General features: G+C 43.4%; 2 long non-coding RNA genes across 3 annotated transcripts in view; one reads left to right on the top strand and one right to left on the bottom strand.

Moving 5' to 3' along the window:
- LOC119032686 overlaps nucleotides 1-18,826 on the top strand; it is a 61,978-nt gene that overhangs the window by 33,755 nt on the left and 9,397 nt on the right. Inside the window, exon 2 of one of the 2 annotated variants that reach the window (XR_005079004.1) lies at nucleotides 2,322-2,409. This is a non-coding gene — a long non-coding RNA (uncharacterized LOC119032686). Of the gene's footprint in view, nucleotides 1-2,321; nucleotides 2,410-9,268; nucleotides 9,803-18,826 lie in introns of those variants that run through there. The other variant, XR_005079005.1, reaches the window with a different exon arrangement.
- On the bottom strand, nucleotides 1,620-5,630 carry LOC119032687. Its single transcript, XR_005079006.1, has 3 exons — nucleotides 5,429-5,630; nucleotides 4,616-4,698; nucleotides 1,620-1,996 (listed from the first exon to the last, which is right to left on the bottom strand). It is a non-coding gene; the product is annotated as an uncharacterized LOC119032687 (long non-coding RNA).

Consider the following 18,826-nt stretch of genomic DNA (forward strand, 5'->3'; position numbering starts at 1 on the left):
GCTCAAGGTTTCTGTTTTAAATTGTAATTGAGCCAAGGATTTAGAAGGAAACCGAAAGTGCTTCAAGTGAAGCACACTTGAAACTGCAAGGGCAGATTGTCTCATTAGTAGCCTCTAGTGTCAGCGCGAGGTAACTGCAGTTTCTATTTACTCTTAAATGTAGAAAGCATTTACAGATAATTCTTAGCTATTGCAGCTTTAACACTGGGAGTAGGCCGCACTAAAATTAATGTGAAACAAGCTCTGAAGCTGCACTGGGTGCTGAAGATGAAAGTGTTCAAATCCAGTGTATTACATTAATGTTAAATTAATGTGTGCTGGAAGTGTGATTGGCATTTGGAAAAAGCCTGATCTTGATATGACTGCAAACACACACACACACGCGGGCGGGCATTACATGTCCAATGTACCGGGTTTCATCAGTGTCGTGTACTCCGACTGCATTATGCAACACAAGGGAGGAACAGGAGCATCAGGCAGGTTGGACAAAGCAGATGTCGAGATGAAAAGAGGACAGAACAGACGAGCTGGACACGTTCTTTGTGCCTAATATGTCCCCGCAGAAAGACATGGGGCTCATTGTCCTGCGCCAATGTGCTGCTCCTGTTCTCCAAATTAGTTTTGTGTGTCTGCTGCTGCTCTTCTGTCAGACAGTCACGGTGATCAGCGTCAGCAGCACGTTACTGACCAGGTGACTTTATGTAGTCAGAGGCATGTTTTACCATTAAGTCTGACTTCTAGGGGAATTAACTCATATTGTATACAGGCAATTTAAATGATACTGCCTTTAAGATGTATTTTATGGTTAATAATAGTCTACTAGAACCCCCCACCTCAATGCTCCATACAGGCACCATGCAGATTCTGAACATGGAGACTATAAATGTGTAACTCTAAGCCCGCATTACACCTTTAGATGAATTATGGGACATGGGTGGATGCAGTTTTTGGAGCTTGAGCAGCACTCGGGACTACATGTAGGAAACATCGCAGCCTCTGCTGCTTCAGTTATGAACATTATTTTGCATTTATGTCTCTCGTGAGTTCCCCAACTTTATTAAAGGGCAACTATGATAATGAATGACTCATTATTTTGAAACAAGCTCTCGGTTTTTATTTGCGAGGATTTGCAGAATTTCATTTTGGTCTGGTTGTGTCTGTAGAGGAAAGTTCTAAAGGTTCACTCAGATCTCGTGTCGGTCAGGCCAGCCAGTTCGGCAGATTGGTCGGTGGCCAAACTACTCAAGCTATGTGGGTACGCCACACCAGGATATGGTTGTGTTTATCAAACACTGGAGACCTGAGTTGAATTCCAGCGAGCAACCAAATGTTAAGGTCTTCTTTTTTTTTTTTTTTACTTACTTGAGTTATGTGACATGGCTTTGTGACTGAACTGACATGCTTATTTGAACCAAAACCATGATATTTTCCTTATCCTTACCACATAGTTTTGGAGCCTAAACCTAACCACCATGTCACAGTGTGTTCACATTCCCAAACTCGTAATATATTTATTTTGAAAATCTAACTGGACGTTACATAATTATTATTGCCAATATGAGCATGGAGCCTCACACCTGCAAAAAAAAACAAAAAACAAAAAAATGGATGGTAATGGGTTAAGCGTCATAGCTTGAAGCTTAGGGCCACTGTATAAGCTGCCATATTTGATGAGTTAGGAGAGAGAACTTGATGTCACCAGGCTGTTTTTGCTCTTTATTGAAAAGACCTACAGCTGACATCACTGTCTTCAGACTCTGCCTCTAAGTTTTGATATGATCAAGCATATTCTCAGTAGACACCACTAGAAATAGATTCTGACCTGCTAGCTCAGCCCTCCAAGCTGGTCAAGGGTCACCATCAACATGCTATGCTGTGAGTCATGCCCTATCTACATCACATCTCCTTCCTCCTAAGCAGCTAGCATCAGTTTCTTTATGAGCAACATCAAGAGAAGCAGTCGGGAGGTCACAGGTCAGAGCTGGCCATCACGTTCCTGTAAATGGAGATGGATTTTGTAAGAGAGAAGCACGGTGGGAGTGGTGATCAGAGAGGAGATGCAGATGGTTTATTCCCGATAATCACTTCACAGCAGACGCGCGTGTGCAATTCATGGCTTCACATTTGGCCTTGTGTGAGTTTGTTTATGCTGAAGGCATTTATGTAACATTTCCGTTATGTATGTCTTTTTTTTTTCCCCTGCGTGTCTGGCTATGCTGGCTGTTGATCACCAAGGGCAGGCAGTGAAGAGATGCTGTCCATCTCACATGGACATTTATGTAACCATGTGGTCTCTCTCTCTCTCTCTCTCGCCCTCGCAGGCTTCACTGGACGTTAATGTATGCTGTAAGATGCCTATGGGCTGCAAATTAGCAAGCAGGACTGGAGCGATGCACCGCTGGCAAAAAGGTCTGAACCTCTCTCCTTGTGTGTGTGTGTGTGTGTGTGTGTGTGTGTGTGTGTGTGTGTACTTAAAATAATGGAGCAAGTGATGAATGTGCAAGGAATTTTAATTTACGGAAATCCAGATTGCAAAGCACATTAGGGTTCAAGTCGGAGATGCCGTGTGTGTGTGGTGTGTGTCTGGTGTGTGTGTGTGTGTGTGTGTGTGTGTGTGTGTGTGTGTGTGTGTGTTTATGCAGCTAATACCTCTTCGTATTTCTCCCTTCTGGACCAAATTGTTTACCTGGCCATGGAATGAGAAGAATTTATGTGTGGGCGAACAGCGTGATCCTACCTGTTGTGAAAGGTTGTGTGTCTGTGTGTGTGTGTGTGTGTGTGTCTGGCCCCTATACACCGTGCCACTCCCTCTCAGCATGAACTTTGCCTCCTAACCACATCGCGTGGCCTTTACAGCTTCATCTGGGTGTGTAGATGCGTGTATTTTTTTTTTTTTTTTCCCCCTTGCAGTCCCCTGACAGTGATGAATGCTGGCAGGCACTCGAGCAGGATGGGAGGATGAGAAAGGTTTGGAGATAAATGAAGCGAGATGAGCAAAAGGAGGAAATGAGGAGAAAGAAGCCTTTTGTTATGTGGCAAAATGTAAAGCTACATCCAAGGGGAATTTAAAAGGGGGTAATGGCAACATTATTCGCGCCAAGGCTCGACGCCACCTGCTTCATGTCGTAGAAAATGTGTTTGGGACGAACAGAGACAATCTGCAGGACACCTCCAGGACTAAAGAGATTCTTGTTAGTACGAGTATATAAAGCCAACCGCGTGTTCTCATGCTGGACTGGTTATCTCTCTCACAGCGCTAGTTTCTATCACTGGCTGGCTTCTCACCAAGACCTACTCACAATATGACGCCTTAAAATCCCAAAACACACAGTGAACTCTCTATTGACAGGCGACACACCCTGTTTTATCCCCGCTAAATGCTACGTTGTCATCGACAAATCCCTGTTGAAATTGGCAGGAGGAGAGCCAGTTAGCTGTTAACAGCCAGTGAGCAGAGCAGTCCTGAGGTGTGTGTGTGGGGGGGGGGGGCTAGGGGGAGCTACCCGAGCTAATACGGTAGCTTGCAGTTCACAGAGCTAATAGAGCTAACAGCTTTAACACTCAGAAGGAAGTAAAGGCTCTGTTGGGAGGAACGTGAAGGCTTTAACAGTGAGCTAACACAACAAGTGAATGCTAATAGGCTAACGACTATAGTAGCAACGTCAAGAAGCAACATTTTGGTGTTGTTTACATTCACCTCGGGATGGTTAAAGTTGTTCGCGGGATGGATCTGGGACAGAAGTGAAACAAGTTATTCCGGACACATGGTACCAATGGTTAATATTTACAACTTAGCTGTAAATCTATAACGTGTCACTCCCTTCTGTCACTCATTATGAGTTGCAACACTAAGCTAGCAATCTACTGGGAGCACGTGGCAGATTTTTGCATCTGCTGACCAACATGTCAGTCAGCTAAAATCTTGGGGTATTTCCTGGAGGATTAGAGCACGGATACCTGAACTGAACCCACCGCGGGGCCTATACGGACTTGTTGGGACCTGGTAGGCAAACCCGGTTTCAGACAGAGATTTAGAAAGGATGTGTGGGTTGGGACTGGGTTCGGTCTCTAGTAATAACCTACGTAAATGTATATAGATTTTTTAATGTGCGTAGAACGATGCACATCAGGAGAAACAAACAAGCTGGAAACACAGTAACAACTGCCTGACAGGGTAACACAAAGTCAATGCCTCAGTTTACACTAACTGCGTCAAGTTGGATTCGGGTTCAGACTTTAAAAAAGGAACGGTTCTCGAGGTTCAGGTTGTGCTCGGTCATTATTCTGTCGGACTCTGTTGGAAGTTCAGGCAGAGGATGGAACTGAAATCAAAACAGAGATGGAAGCAGTAAGAACATTTTTTTAAAAAGCCCAGAGTATCATGTGACCTGGGACGTGGAATGGACTGATGCAGAATTAGGTGAAAGTTCATGATGAGCAGGGGGACGGTAGTAAACACACACACACACACACAAAGAGTTAGTTGTGACGCACGATGACTATGTCGTGTGGTCTGTGTGTAGGCGTGTGGTGTGTGTGTGTGTGTGTGTGTGTGTGTGTGTGTGTGTGTGTGTGTGCTGGGGCATGTGTGTGTGTGTACATTCATACAAATTACCCCTTACTGGTTTCCCGCCACAGAGCTGAAGGCGCCCTTCCAAATTCCTGGTCTGTAACTCACCTCCTGTTGCCAACTAGCACCTGTCAAAAACACACACACACACACACACACACACACACACACACACACACGCACCCCCAAGTAGCAGTGAGTAAGGGTAAACCGCAGGCATGAGATTAATGTTTTGAGTGTGTTTTCATATAGTGTTGGTGTGGTTTGAGGCAGGCTGAAGTGGTAAAGTGTGTGTATCGCAGCTCTCTCTCTCATTCACACACACTCACACTCACACACACACACACGAACTCAAGCTCAGATAGATCGATTAGATAAATAGGAGGTGGGTGGGTGGTTTGGGGGCTCTCTGCTTGTTTCTAGCCTGTTGAGTCACTGCTGGCATGACACTTCGAATGCCGTTGCAATATGGATGACACTCTCTCTCTCTCACACACACACACACACCAGTTTCCAGTGGCTGTGTGACAGACTCACACACACAGACAGAAGTGGACAGAGCCTTGACTTGGAGTTTAAACTTCTTCTCTCCCTGCCCTCTCTCTCTTTCGGAGTGGACCACAGACTGGTAGGCCTCTTCCAAGGTTTTCTCTTGTGAGTGTTGACGTGTGTGCCGGGAGTGTTTGGGATTTATTGTTCCGTCTGTACTGTGCGGTTTCGTGAGACTTATGTCACGTATTTGATAACACGTTACAGGGAGGACTTCAATTCATTTGAGTTATTAATCATTTGCATATATTTCTACTGTAGAGAGTGCATGAAACAAACAAATAAACAGATAGGTACTTTGGCACTCACCCTATCGAGTACAGATGGAGCAAAAATTGTTTTGGGTACCTCACTGGATAGCTGGCTGAAGTTGATTCATCCGAGTTTGTGAAAAGCTGCCTTGCTTTGATTCGAAGATCACTTCTCTCTCCTCTTCATCTTCTGATCACCCCATGTCAATATCAGCCACAAATGACCAACTTCCGGTTAGTCCCACCCACTTCCCATTGAAGAAACACCCACTTTCAGTTTATGCCAATTCCGGATATGGATACCATTGATTTAAGTGGTTGAACAGCTGCGGATACAGAAACCGATAGCTGTGCTGCACTTATTATTTCTTTTTACTGTCATCCACAGCTGCTTGATGGCTTATTGTGCACTAATTAACTTTAATTACGGAATCTAACACACTTTTATAACAAGTAGATGACCCACTCAGTGTTCCTGACAGCTTATTAGAAAGGAAGGAACTACTGACCCTTGGTAAATGATAAAGAATTAAGATTTTCTTAGCGTGTATTTCTTAATAGCTAGCTGTCTTGCAATAAATTTTTTGGGATTTATTACATAGTGGTGCCAAAACACTGATATAGTGGGAGAAAAACAACAATAAGAGACACACAAAAAACAGTTATCTAACGCTTGTCAGTTATAAAAGCCCATTTTCCTCCATTCTTCATTCCCATATAAGGTTTCCAAGTTTTTTTCATCAGTTTTGGTAGACAGCTTTCAACACCACAATACCCAACGAGGTGTGGCCGGTCAGAGGCATGAATGAGATTGTAGCAAATTCAGCTGTGAACAAAACACAGCGCCATAGCTGCGGAATTCACTTGAAATAAAGTTTCCACTCACCATTTAGCTGTAATTATAGCAGCACTCTGAGCTCGGTGGCTGGAATGTTTGTCAAAATGCACCTCGGGAGTCTTAGTTAACTTTTCGACTTACATTTCTGGCCACAGTCGTGATCTTTTGACACTGTGGTTAATCTTGTGAACTGACGATTCGCCCACAACAGTTTGTCTGAAAACCTGAAACGTCTATGAAGTAAACGACAATACTTTTGCTTCGGCACCAGCAGCTCCAAAATAGCTCCTCAGCAAACCTCAAGCGGGCTGCAATCTGAAATTTGTCTTACCTGCCATCTCTCACTTTTCCTCTTGAAAACACACACACACACACACACACACACACACACACACACACACACACACACACACACACACACACACACACTGTAACAGACATTGTTGACTCAGCACTTTACCGCTCGGTGTATTGCTGGTGTTCCTGGAATCCAACCAGGTTTTGTGAATGGTTGAGCAGGCTGGGTGTGGCATGGCTGTACCTTTGGCCTGAACTGCAACAACATCACATTCATAAACGCTTTATCTCCACACACACACACACACACACACACCTATACACACGCACACACACACACACGTTGTCAACTTTATGTCTTCATTCTCCAGTTGGCTGACGGGTAGGGGCTGCATTGTTTTCTGCTCCATTTTCATTATAACTCACCTGTGTGTCCGTCCGTTTGTGTGCGCGTGTGTGTGTGTACACAGGGGCCCCATTCTGTCAGAGAGGTGAATCTCTGCGGGTGGTAAACTAGAGTTCGGCCTTATTAGTGAGAAACCTGCTCATCACTCAGGTCACACGTGTGCATTCTTGCTCTCTGTTTTACACACACACACACCAAACACTTGTAGAGGTTCAAGCCAGCTGTGTGTGTGTGTGTGTGTGTGTGTGTGTGTGTGTGTGTGTTTGTGTGTGTGTGTGTGTGTCTGTGTGCTATTGGCCATGGATCATGCTCTCTAATTGGAAACACAGCTCCTGTTCTCCTGGCCTCGCCTTCTCTGAGCAGCTGTATTTATGTTGTGCTGCTGTGACCCACATACAGATAGCCTACCTCGGCTACACAGGGGGGAGACAGATCACTGCTGTGGCGGGTTAAAGGGATAGTTCACCCAAAAAGGACTACCAAACCCTGCTCTAGATTCAGTGTGGCTTGCTGAGGGTTGAAGATGGAGCTAATCCCTCGTACATTTAATCTCAGTTGTGTGTGTTTTATGGTGCTATATGTGAAGAATACAACATTTGGGAAGCTCAACAGCAGTGTCACTTCCCCTTATGTAATGACACACATTGTAATCATCAGGTGTCACTGTGAACATCTGAATGGAGAACTGTTTTCTATTTAAGTAGGTAGAGATGATGCTGAAAAGAGACTCTCGATGGTGTCCCTGGTAGCAGAGGTGAACTGCGGATTCAGATTTAATGACTGTGTTTAATCTAAATACCATGCAATAAATCATGGATTGCATGTTTGTTGAGTGATGATCATGACCTTCCAACAGGCTACAGCTTCTTATTGCTTTCACCTTTAACCCATGGAGATTAGGCAGAAATAGAAATGTTCTGGTATCGCTGCCCCACTGTATCTAATCAGACCAAAGAAGTCCATAAAGACTGTTTGCTACACTTACAGCTGCTTTAAATGATGTCCATAGTTCAATCAGCCCGGTCGCCTGAACAAAGATGTTGGAAATGTACATTTACTGCAAACCATAGTCATTTTTAAACACAGATGATGATGTTGTCATCTGCATACTTCACAATACAGTTCTCTTGATGTCTGGTTGTGCAGTCTGGGTAGTAGAGTGTGAATAGGAGAGGTCTGAACACACAGCCCTGGGGGGCTCTGGTGTTGAGGAAGTAATCTTTTTTTTAACCCTGTAAAGAGCCAGGCTAGCTGTTTCCCCTTATTACCAGTCTTTATGTCAGATCCACATAGAGTGGTATCAATCTTCTCATCTAACTCTCAACAAGAAAGAGAGTAAGCTCATTGTGGTGGAATGTCTTACTCTGCCAGTACAGTACACTGGATCTGGATTAAAAATAGTGATGTTTTGTTTCTGGTTGTTTCAGTCACTTCCTTCTAAGTAAATAGTCAGTTTGCTCATTTGACTTTTATGTTTTATGTGATTATGAGGATCATGAGTAGGCGAAAAACTTGGCAGGAGAAAAGCAAAAATGAGAAAAAGAAACAGAAAAATTGATTATTTTTCTTTTAGAGTAACAATAAGACAGTTCATTGCTGATGGGTATATGGGCAAACTGTTCCTGACCTCTGACCTGAGGGTGGGTCAAGGTCAAGAGAGTTCATTTATCCTCGTTATTGACACTCAGCAGTCTGGTCTGTGGAGACGAGTGTGAGTGTGGTCAAGTCTGATACCCCACGGGGGCTGTATGTGAAATTCGTTTGCTTTCCCACAATGCCGTGTGTGTACAGAGACGAGAGGCTCGGCCACTCGGACAGAACCGTTCTTTGCCTCTGGCATCGCCATGGAGACGGGGGCTCTTTTTATAGAGTCCCTCGGCTGCTCTCATTCTCTTGCTGTTTACCATTCAGTTCATATGTTGGAGGCTAACGGAGAGCAATTTAGCGCTCGGAGGACCTGGACTGGCTCTTTTTTTTTTTTTTTTTTTTTTTTTTTTTAGTTATTTGACTTCAGAGCAGACATGGTTTGTGTGTAGTCCTGCTCTGTAGCTCAGGGGGCCGAATGAGGCACTTACATTGCCGGGACTGTCTGTTTAGTTTCACTTACAGCCATATTGAGTGAAATCCCTGGTCCTTCCACTTTCTCCTGGTATTCCCTGCCATCCTTCCGGCATGACTGGGACCTTGTCCAGCTGCCTGGGAAAATGGGGCACTTGGCATCACACGGACACAAATAAACACACAATCAAACACACTCAGTTGAATTTCCCGCAAAGTGTGTGTGCATCCTGAAGCCAAGGAAATGCCGACATTGAAACAGAAAGAGGGAAAGTAGACTTTGGACAAAAAAAAAAAAACACACACACACACACACACACACACACACACACACACACACACACACACACACACTCTCAGGATGCCACTCACACACACTCATACACAGTCACACCTACTGAGTGAACACAGAGCAGATCCATAGTCCACTCACACGTGGGTGTGTGCTTCTTCCTCTTTACTCACATTTTTGGCTTGTTTCACAAAGACACACCCACTTTGTTTTGTAGGACAGGACACACACACACACACAGACACACACACACACAGAGTGAGAGAGGAACAGAGAGAGGGGAGTGTGTAACTCTGTCACTGTCAGAACACAGCATGAGGCAGGAACTACCACTTGAAGCAACTGCTCAGTTAGAGGACTGGTGTAAGATGGGACAGAGGGGGAAATCTTCTGATGAAACGGATGCTCTCACTGTGGCCAAATTCTGAAGACAAGGAAGGTTTTGCTCGCAAGTGTTAGTCATTAGGCGAAACTGGGAGGAGACAGGAGATAAGAGAGAAGCAGAAAACAGACTTTTACCTACGCCATGTCAGAGGAGAGGGTGAGTGACTACAGGAATAACTCTTGTTTTTAAGTGTTTATGTAATGTACATTGATGCCGGTAATGGCTATTGGCTTGCATACAGGAGTGCGTATGAAAGTGGGTGTGTGTGTGGGTGTGTGTTTGAGTGCTCACGACTGCCCCATGCACTACCTGCCTGGGTTTGTTTACCTGCCTGCGTGCTTTCCCACATGAACCAATGTCAGTGGAGGGTAACAGGATCCGACGGGCTCTGTTCCACCCCTCCTGCCATAAACAATTACCCTGCCATGTCTCAGTAATGCTCTGTTGTCATATGACAAATGGCAGGTAGATAGACAGACACAGGGTGTCAGACTGGCGGAGGTAGTGTGTGTGTGTGTGTGTGTGTGTGTGTGTGTGTGGTGGTTGAGAGGAAAGGTGAAAGTCTGGGAGTATTGATGAGATGCCAAATGTAGGGAGTGAAACATCTCCTGTAGTTTTTTTCCACTCGGAGATGAAGCTGGAGGGCAGGAGGAGGGCAGGTTAATACAGCAGCTATCACAGAATGTGCTTATGTAGACTGTAATAGTCTTGTTTTAATCAAATTCAGAAACTGATGGAGGACAACGTTTGAAGTATATATTGTGCTGTATATTTTCCAATAAAATGATAAATACATTATGTGTTACCATGAATTTACCAGGTAAATACCTGGTGATTAGGGGACTGTAAAAGGAAGGCTTACCCACTTTGCTTGTGGGAGGCTGGCCATCCATTGTAGCCTTTGATTAGGCTGCCTTCTTCTTAATTTGAATATATTCTAAATCAAGTTGAGTGTAATTTCTTTGTCCATCACTGTTACAGGGCTCAGCTCATATTGACAGGTAACTGTCTTCCCATCGGTCACTGTAATGCATGGCAGAGGTACATAAACTTTCTTATCTGTTGGAAACTTAAGAATCAAACCCAAAAGATACAATAAGTCAATAATTTATAGGGGGAGACTTCATTTCTCAGGCATCAGATGACTGAAACTTGGATAAAAACACTGATATTGACCTTTCATTTACCAAGGGATTACCAACAATTAAGAAGGGGATTTCCACTGGGAACTTATGGGGCTTATAGCTGATTCCTGGTGCATTTGTACAATTGCCCAACCCTAATTTCTTTCCTGTACCTGTTCAGCCTGTTCGCGACAAGAGATCACAGTCGAAAACAGGTTATCATCCAACCCTAGAGACTTCTGACACCTGACCATTAAAAGACGTCAATGGAGCACCCTCAGACTGAGGCCAGAGTTGTGACGCGAGCACTACTGACATCATTTCCTGCTGGGGTGGAAGCTGGCAGCAGTTAGCCAAGCACTTTGTTTGAGTTGGAAGTGGCGATGGAGAGCCCGTGTCACAGCAGGGTGTGTTTATATGCGGTGGTGGACGTTTACACGCTGTAAGAGAGCCTCTGACTCGGCAGCTCTCGGTGGGAGTGCAAACACTACTGAGGAGCATGAGCTGTGATCTCATCCTGTTGTTTGATGTGTGTGTGTGTGTGTGTGTGTGTGTGTGTGTGTGTGTGTGTGTGTGTGTGTTCCTAGCGGTGTTTTTGACTGAGGCTGTAGATGAAACATTATAAAATCCATTCATGATAACGTAAAACAACCTGTTGGAACTACATCAAGGGTTCCAATACTGATCCTTGATCAGATTTTAACAAGTCCAAGTATGCTTGTTTTCAGGCCAGTCCAACTGGGATGGCCATCCCTGAACTACTGCAGTCAGACAGGATGGCAACACAAAATATATTGGCAGGTTGCCAGTAAAAGCTGCAGCTAGCAAGTTTACTTAAGCATTCCAATAATTAAAAAGATACACCTTTAAACAAAGAGCTCCTGAATTATCTGAATCTGATACACTAGTTATGTATGACTCAGATTCATTCAGACTGGAATTGTGTTTATTAATAATACATGTTGAAGGCAGGACCATCCAACTGACATACTGTCTGTTTTCCACACCCATGCAGAACAAAGAAATAACTAAAGTGGGGATGTGATGCTACTACAACTGGACAAACTGTGTACAGAATATTTCATATGCATGGTCAAAAATGATGGTGGAACAACTGCCCTATGACTTTCATGACCTGATAACATCATCTGAATTACAAATGCTGGTGTCTGCTTGGCTTGGATTGTTCAAGCTAGGTTGAACAATTGATCATCAGTGAAAATGCATCGGTTCAAACATGTGCCCACATGCACATTAAAAATGGTTACTGGACTCTGTAATTGATCCCTTGAAAGTCCTACCCCTTTTTGCTCAATGGTCGTTAAGCAAGCTTGGTACCTAACCCTGAACCTCGGTCAACATTCCAGTTTCCTGCTAAACTGTGATACGGTTTGTCTATGCTGAAAAGAAAAACAGATTAAGAAGATGGTTAAAATATATTACTGGGAGCCGTGTACCTGAACCTCAATACCCTGATCACGTCGAAGGCATTTTGTTGATTCTGTCCCCAAAACCCAGGACAAATTTTGTCCGATGTCAAAAGCTGTGTGGTACCTCAGATCAGCTGACCTACGTTTATCAGTGGTTACATCATGATGTCAAGTCACATTAAACAGATGCCACAGGCTTCATGGACACATCACATTGTATATATCAGCACGTTATGGGTTTGCTGATGATCTAATTAGCTAGCTTGAGACCAGAATGACTTGGCCTCAAGTCCAGTCATTTTCCTGTGTTTATAAAACTTAAAATCATGAATTTTCCATCCAGTGCGTACTGTAGTCCTTGCTGTTGGCTTCTTGAAGCCATATTGCCTGACTCCCAGCAAATATGTAATAAATGATGCGGAACAGGACCAGTATTGCCATGTTTCTTGTTGTGGAGCTTGTCCAACCTGGCAACAGAAACTAACTGGGGGCTGGACTTTGGATCAGTCAATTGTCCCTCCTGTCCATACTGGGTGTCAAGCGATTTCAGACTTGTGAAACTCACAATTAAGGGTAAGGGGTGTCATTAATGTGGCAAAATTAAGCATGTTGAAGCATATTCGAGATTCGTCTTTCATGGATACGGTAATACTTGTAGTTTTCTTCTGTGCCCTTATAGTACACATTTTGTGTGGAGTTCTCACAACTTAATCTGTCTGTTAAATTGTTCAGACGAATAAAGGATTACACCCATGCTATCTGGAAATAAGCCAGCTGTCAATGACGTCCCTTTGTGCCTATCACTCCGTCATCACAGTCATGCTGCATTGTTGTATCACCGGACAGTATCAGGGAGTCAGAATGTGACGTGGCTGAGTAAACCCAGAGTTCCTGTTTCCGCGCAACAAGAGAGGGCCCTTTGTTTAGTCACACGCCCTCACGTCTTAAATTAAACACACAGTTGTGACGTTTGACGCTGGTGCAGGCTGCCACTTACTCAAATACGGTACTGTAGACAGTGCAGTCTGCAGGCTGAAGACTTGTCATGAGAAAGTGAAATCGACTGTCAGTCAAGTGCATGACATTAGTGTGTCAGACTTCAGTGGGTGTGTGTTTGGCGTGTGTTTGCTGCTGATTGTAAGCTGTGTGACTCACCTAGAAGGATGTACACCTCCAAAGGTCTCTCAGTATCACTGTGGTTTCTTGCTGTCTTTGTTGCCGAACTGTGTCTGAAACCCCCATTACCAGATTTGCAATTGGAGGGAGGCTGCATCTGACAATTTTTGTAACAGAAATTGACAATCTGACAAGCGTGCCTATTTTAAACAGCCGCGAGAAAACCAGTTCTAGAATTATTTACGCAACCACCTTGGTAGCGTTTTATGCACAACTGAGAACAACATCGAAACACTGAGCCTATAAAGACGCAGGGTTCTGAGACCAGGGAGATGTTGTGATGCAACCAGGACCTCAGGCTTTTTAACCCACCTCCGCATCTGGCCTTTGAAAACAGGCCTAAAGACATGATCAGATATGTTACATGACCTAATTTGTTTCAAGTGTACTGAGCTCTTAAAATTCTATGCCTTGGAGGCGCATCCCCATCTTGACACTTTCCACATGCTGTGTTCTCACCTAAGATGTCAGCATTCAAAGTGAACATAGAGTCTGCTCTCACTTTTATCAGGCTAAACACATGATTTAAAACATACATGAAATGTAAATAAAACAGAATGTAATAAAGTGCTAAAGCTTTTTGGCATATACTCAATTGAAAAAACACTCCGAAGGCAATTTTTTTTTTTTTTTCAATTTTCATTTTTCGTAAATATATGCTTATTCTGAATTCAATGCATCAAAACATTTCAAGTGCGTACCTCGACCAAGGTTCAACAGTCCCCTTTCATTCGATCAGGCCTCATCCAATGTAAAAGTTGATAACCCTGAATCACTTTAAATTTTAAACCAACCATAACTGTTTAACCTTAGTTTTAGCTCACCAGATGTAGGATTGTGGAAATTATTTTAGTGCTTTTGGTTCGCTGGTAACAGGTGATAGTGATTGGGTATCAAAGAGGCTTCCTCGAAAGGCTCAGTCGTTCAAAAGCAAGGTTAGATTGCGGTTAACTTCTTTGTCAAACTCATGATTGTATGATACTCCATGAGCACTGGCATGCTTTGTCAAACTGTTTGGTGTTAAATACAGTTCTTTTACAAATGGTTGCATTGCTTTTTTTATGTTTACACAGTATCCCAACTTTTTTTCTATCAGAGTCGTGAGTAATGTCAAACAAATTCAGTACTGTACTGGAGTCTGACTTTTTTTTGGTCTGTTGTTGGCGGTTCTCTGTGCTTGTACGTGACAAACAAATCACAGCCAGCTGGTAGCACTGTTGTAAAGACAACTAGAATTTTTCTGTTTTCCAAATAAAACACAGCACAGATATGAGTTGATTCACCTATTTAGTCTATTATAGAAATTAACCAATGAACCTTCCTTTTTCGCTTGCGACCAGAAACCCAGTGGCAGACATAGCTGTTTCGGGATAGTGAGTAACACTAGTGGTTTCATTATTTCATATCCATTAAATTGTGTACTCTGCATGTATATCATAAAGGCAGAACGCCTGTCTATTGACAGTTCAAGCAGTCTGATATCTGGTCCACAAATGGGCTTGATTAAATCCTTCCCCCCCAGGCCCAACAGAGGTAAACAGGCAAGGACACTAGAGTTCCTCAACTGTATCGAACAGGTTAGGTGTCAAAGCAAGTATGGATTTCCGGATCGTACAAGGTCAAGTTTAATGTGATGACATTGCGAGAAAGAACCAGACTCCCAAAAGTAACAATGCTTAACACTAAAAGCAATGAGGCAAATCATTCTACCAGTTTCTCAAATATTATAATACATCTCCTTTTGTAGGATTAAAATGTATACGTGCATGTCCTCAGTTGTTGAATAATGGATCTAAAGCTTAAATTTGCTTCACGTTCACTCAACAGTTTTCTCTTTAATGAACTGCCAGGACTTTCTTTGTTCTGGTCTAATATCTGACACATTTTATATCATTGGAAATACTTTATGGGGGGAAATGAAACAAAAGATCTCAGGTGGTTGCAGCGGTACTTTGTGGATGTTAATTATTAATGATAATGTTGCCAACATGTAGCCGGGGGTGCTTTTTCTTAAGGTGTGGAGGCCTTTGAGACAGATCTCTCTTTGTTGTCTGATTAGTATCTTTTCTAACCGGAGATTTGGTATCGCAGTCCGGCGTGATGGGAATGACAGATTTTGAGATAGACAGGCAGGACATCCTGCCATTAATGACTTTATTTCAGAGAGGAATGGCTCAGGAATGTTATGCTCTTGCTTACATATTGATTGTTAGAAGACAGAGAGAGTTGCGAGTTGGAATTGGCACTCATGGGAGCGGTTCAAACGCCGCTCAATTTTGACGGAAACCCACACTTCTAAGTGAGGGAGAGATGTGTTGACCTTACATGTTCATGCTGCACTGGGAGCTGTTTTATTTCAGCAGGTTTCTGGTGTGATGCTCTCTCATGGTGGTCTGCCTCTGGGTTTGAAAAAAGCCATAGTCAACTGATCCATAGTTAATGGATACAATGTTGGTTCCATGATATCTACATTTGTAAAACGCAACACAGAATTTCCTCTTGGATTTGAATATTTTTTCCAATAAAAGCTTTAAATCAACAGTATTGTTAGTCCTTTAGAGCAGTGGAACAAGCTTTGTTGAGTAGCCAATGTGTGAGCCAACATTTCTTTTCACATTTGTTGGAATATTGTGTTCATGTTGGGTCATTTTTGTGTCCACCTGATGTGTAATAGTTACCCCCACTTTTAGCTCTGTATACAAGCAAATTCTCAGATCATATCCTCCATAAAAGAGATATTGAGTGCTGAACTTCTGCCAACAGTTTTGAAAGAGGTCTCTTCAGTTGCACACAGACTGTTTACACACTTGCCAGCAGACCTTGACGTGAATCTGTCAGTCACCGTCAGTTTGCCTACATTTTCTAAACACCCACACGCCCGCAGCACAATGAGATGTCAGGAGGCCTGTTTGGAATCGGGGGATACTTTTTCAGATGAGGAGTTTTTTGTATAGTCATAGTGATGTGTCAGAAGACAGGACATTCCAGGAACGTAACAGCTCTTACTGTAACATGTGGCCCGTTTTGGGAAGCCGTCATGGCACTGAGCCAAGGGGGAAGCAGAGGGGAAGTTGAAGATTTACAATTTGGCTTGTGGTTAGTACTTTTGCTGACTAACTCCTGGTGTGTGTGTGTGTGTGTGTGTGTGTGTGCAGCCTGGATGCATTCATCACACGGCTGCCGCGTGTCTGCCCAGCAGCAAGGCCAGAGTGTGTGCGTGTGAGTGTGCTGCGGTACATTTGGCACTGCATCGACGGTAAAGGTTGCTCTTTGTAATTTAAGAGTGTGTGTGATTGTATGTGTGTGTGTGTGTGTGTGTGTGTGTGTGTGTGTCTGCGTGTGTGCGTATGTGTGTGTGTTTGTGTATGCGTGTGTGTGAGTGTTTTCTGAGTCACTGCTCAGTGGGCTTTAGGAGAAGTGTGTCAGACTCAAAAACAACTGCAGTGTAAACTAGAAAGGGCTCCAGGGGTCTTTTGAATGTGCGCATGTTTGTGTGTGTGTGTGTGTGTGTGTGTGTGTGTGTGTGTGTGTGTGTGTGTGTGTGTGTGTGTGTGTGTGTGTGTGTGTGTGCGTGTGCATGTGTGTGTGTTTAAGCAGATAAGAGTTGGGGGTATGAGTGGGTGCTGTTATTGGCAAAGAAATGACTAAATATCTCTCTTTACTGTAAGTGGGTGATGTGTCATGATTATGTCATGACCTGCTGTCTGTCTCTCTCTGCCACATAGACACTCTCTCTTTTAAAAGCAAGAGGCTGAAAACAGCATCCTCTAAGCTCTGATATCATTCTGTGTTGTGTAATCTCAGACTGCTGTCATGATGACGTACCCATCTAACCCTACACCTCCTCAATGGTCTCCCTGCATCAATACCATACATCCATCCATCCATCCATCTAATCTCAGGCCAGCGCTTTTTACATCTCACTATTGATTCTCTCCTCCTCCCTCACTCATACTTCCTGGCAGTGTGCGTCTCCATTGAGTAAGAGGTGAAAAGCTTTCCCTGCCCCCCCACCCCACCCCTCCTCCCCTTAAGGTCTATTTTCCAGCGAACTTCAAAACCATGAGCAGCAACATGCTGCTATTTTTACCCCTGCTTCAAATTGGCCTGTTAAGATTGTTTATCTGTGTCCAGGGAGGAAGGCCTCTCGGCCAGGCCGGCCGCCGCCGCAGCGCGGGGAGTGGACTTCAGTTGTAATCCGTTCCCGGAACTGAGCCCAAACAAAAGCCAGATGTTTGAAATTCTCTAGAAGTAAAGGGTTTTGTTTTGTCCTCTCTCTTTTCCAGGATGGAAAATAGGGTGAGGAGAAATACGTCAGCCTTGTTTGTGTTCTCGGAGGCAGGAACTCTTGAGGCTTATCCTATGATGTTGCTGTTTTGGGTTTTTTTTTCCAAAGGAGCATTAATGACATATGAGCGCAGTAGTGTTTGCTCAATGGATTATATCAGTGTTTGTTTTGACTCTTTGAATTTGCACTAATCTTATAAGATGTCTGTCTTTTATCCAATCTTCGTGCACACTGATATGTGTCTACCATTCATCTTTTGCCACCTCTTGAAGTTGGCCTTTTTATTTAGTGATATGGGTTCAATTAGCATTTAAGTCAAAACCACTGCTACAGGCCAGATTGCCAGGAACTTTGGTTTGTCTACCGAATGGCCCCAGAATATGATTCCTGATGATTCTGGTGACTTTTTGATATTAAATTCCGTGCCAACATCATGTCAAAGCTTCGATTAGGTCACATATGGTTCCCTAACCTTAGGGTAGAAGTTAAAACTTGTTTTTTAACTTGCTACTCCAGCAGTGGGTTGTCTCTCCAAAGGTATTTCTTTCTGGTCTACTCTGCTCTCATATAAACATAGTAAGTAGTACTGTATGCCATCTGCGGTCACAAATGGAGCTACACTTCCCATTGACCAAACTACGAACTACGTAAAGAATCTTAAAATCTAGTGGCTGGGGTTTCCACAAATTGTGTTGTGGATTTTCATGGCAAACAGAGGATGAATGTGGAATGTTTACAATTTGGGTGGCTGTAGCTTAGCAGAGCAGCTTGTCAACAAATAGGAAGGTCGATAGTGTTCCCGGGCAAGACACTCAATGGTTGTTCCACTGTCAGGATGTTTGGTAAGGAAACATTGTATCATTCCTGATGATCAGTTCGACACTTTGCATGGCAGCTTCTGTCATCACTGTATGGATGGGTGAATGTAACTGGGGAGACTTAAACTACATGTAGTTGAACTACAGAGCTTAACTACAATTTGCTGTAACTTGCTGGTAGTTTAACTACTTTCATATCTTGTGCTGCATCAAGTAGTTAAACTCCTTTTTGGGTCAGTTTTTGTAGTTTAACTACTCAGTTTACAAACTGCAATTTTGGCCAATATGAAACATATATTTTTTTAAATAAAAAAGAAGACCTATATAATATAAATTTTATTTTA

The sequence above is a fragment of the Acanthopagrus latus genome, chromosome 14 (assembly GCF_904848185.1).
Source record: "Acanthopagrus latus isolate v.2019 chromosome 14, fAcaLat1.1, whole genome shotgun sequence".
Taxonomy (NCBI): Eukaryota; Metazoa; Chordata; class Actinopteri; order Spariformes; family Sparidae; genus Acanthopagrus; species Acanthopagrus latus.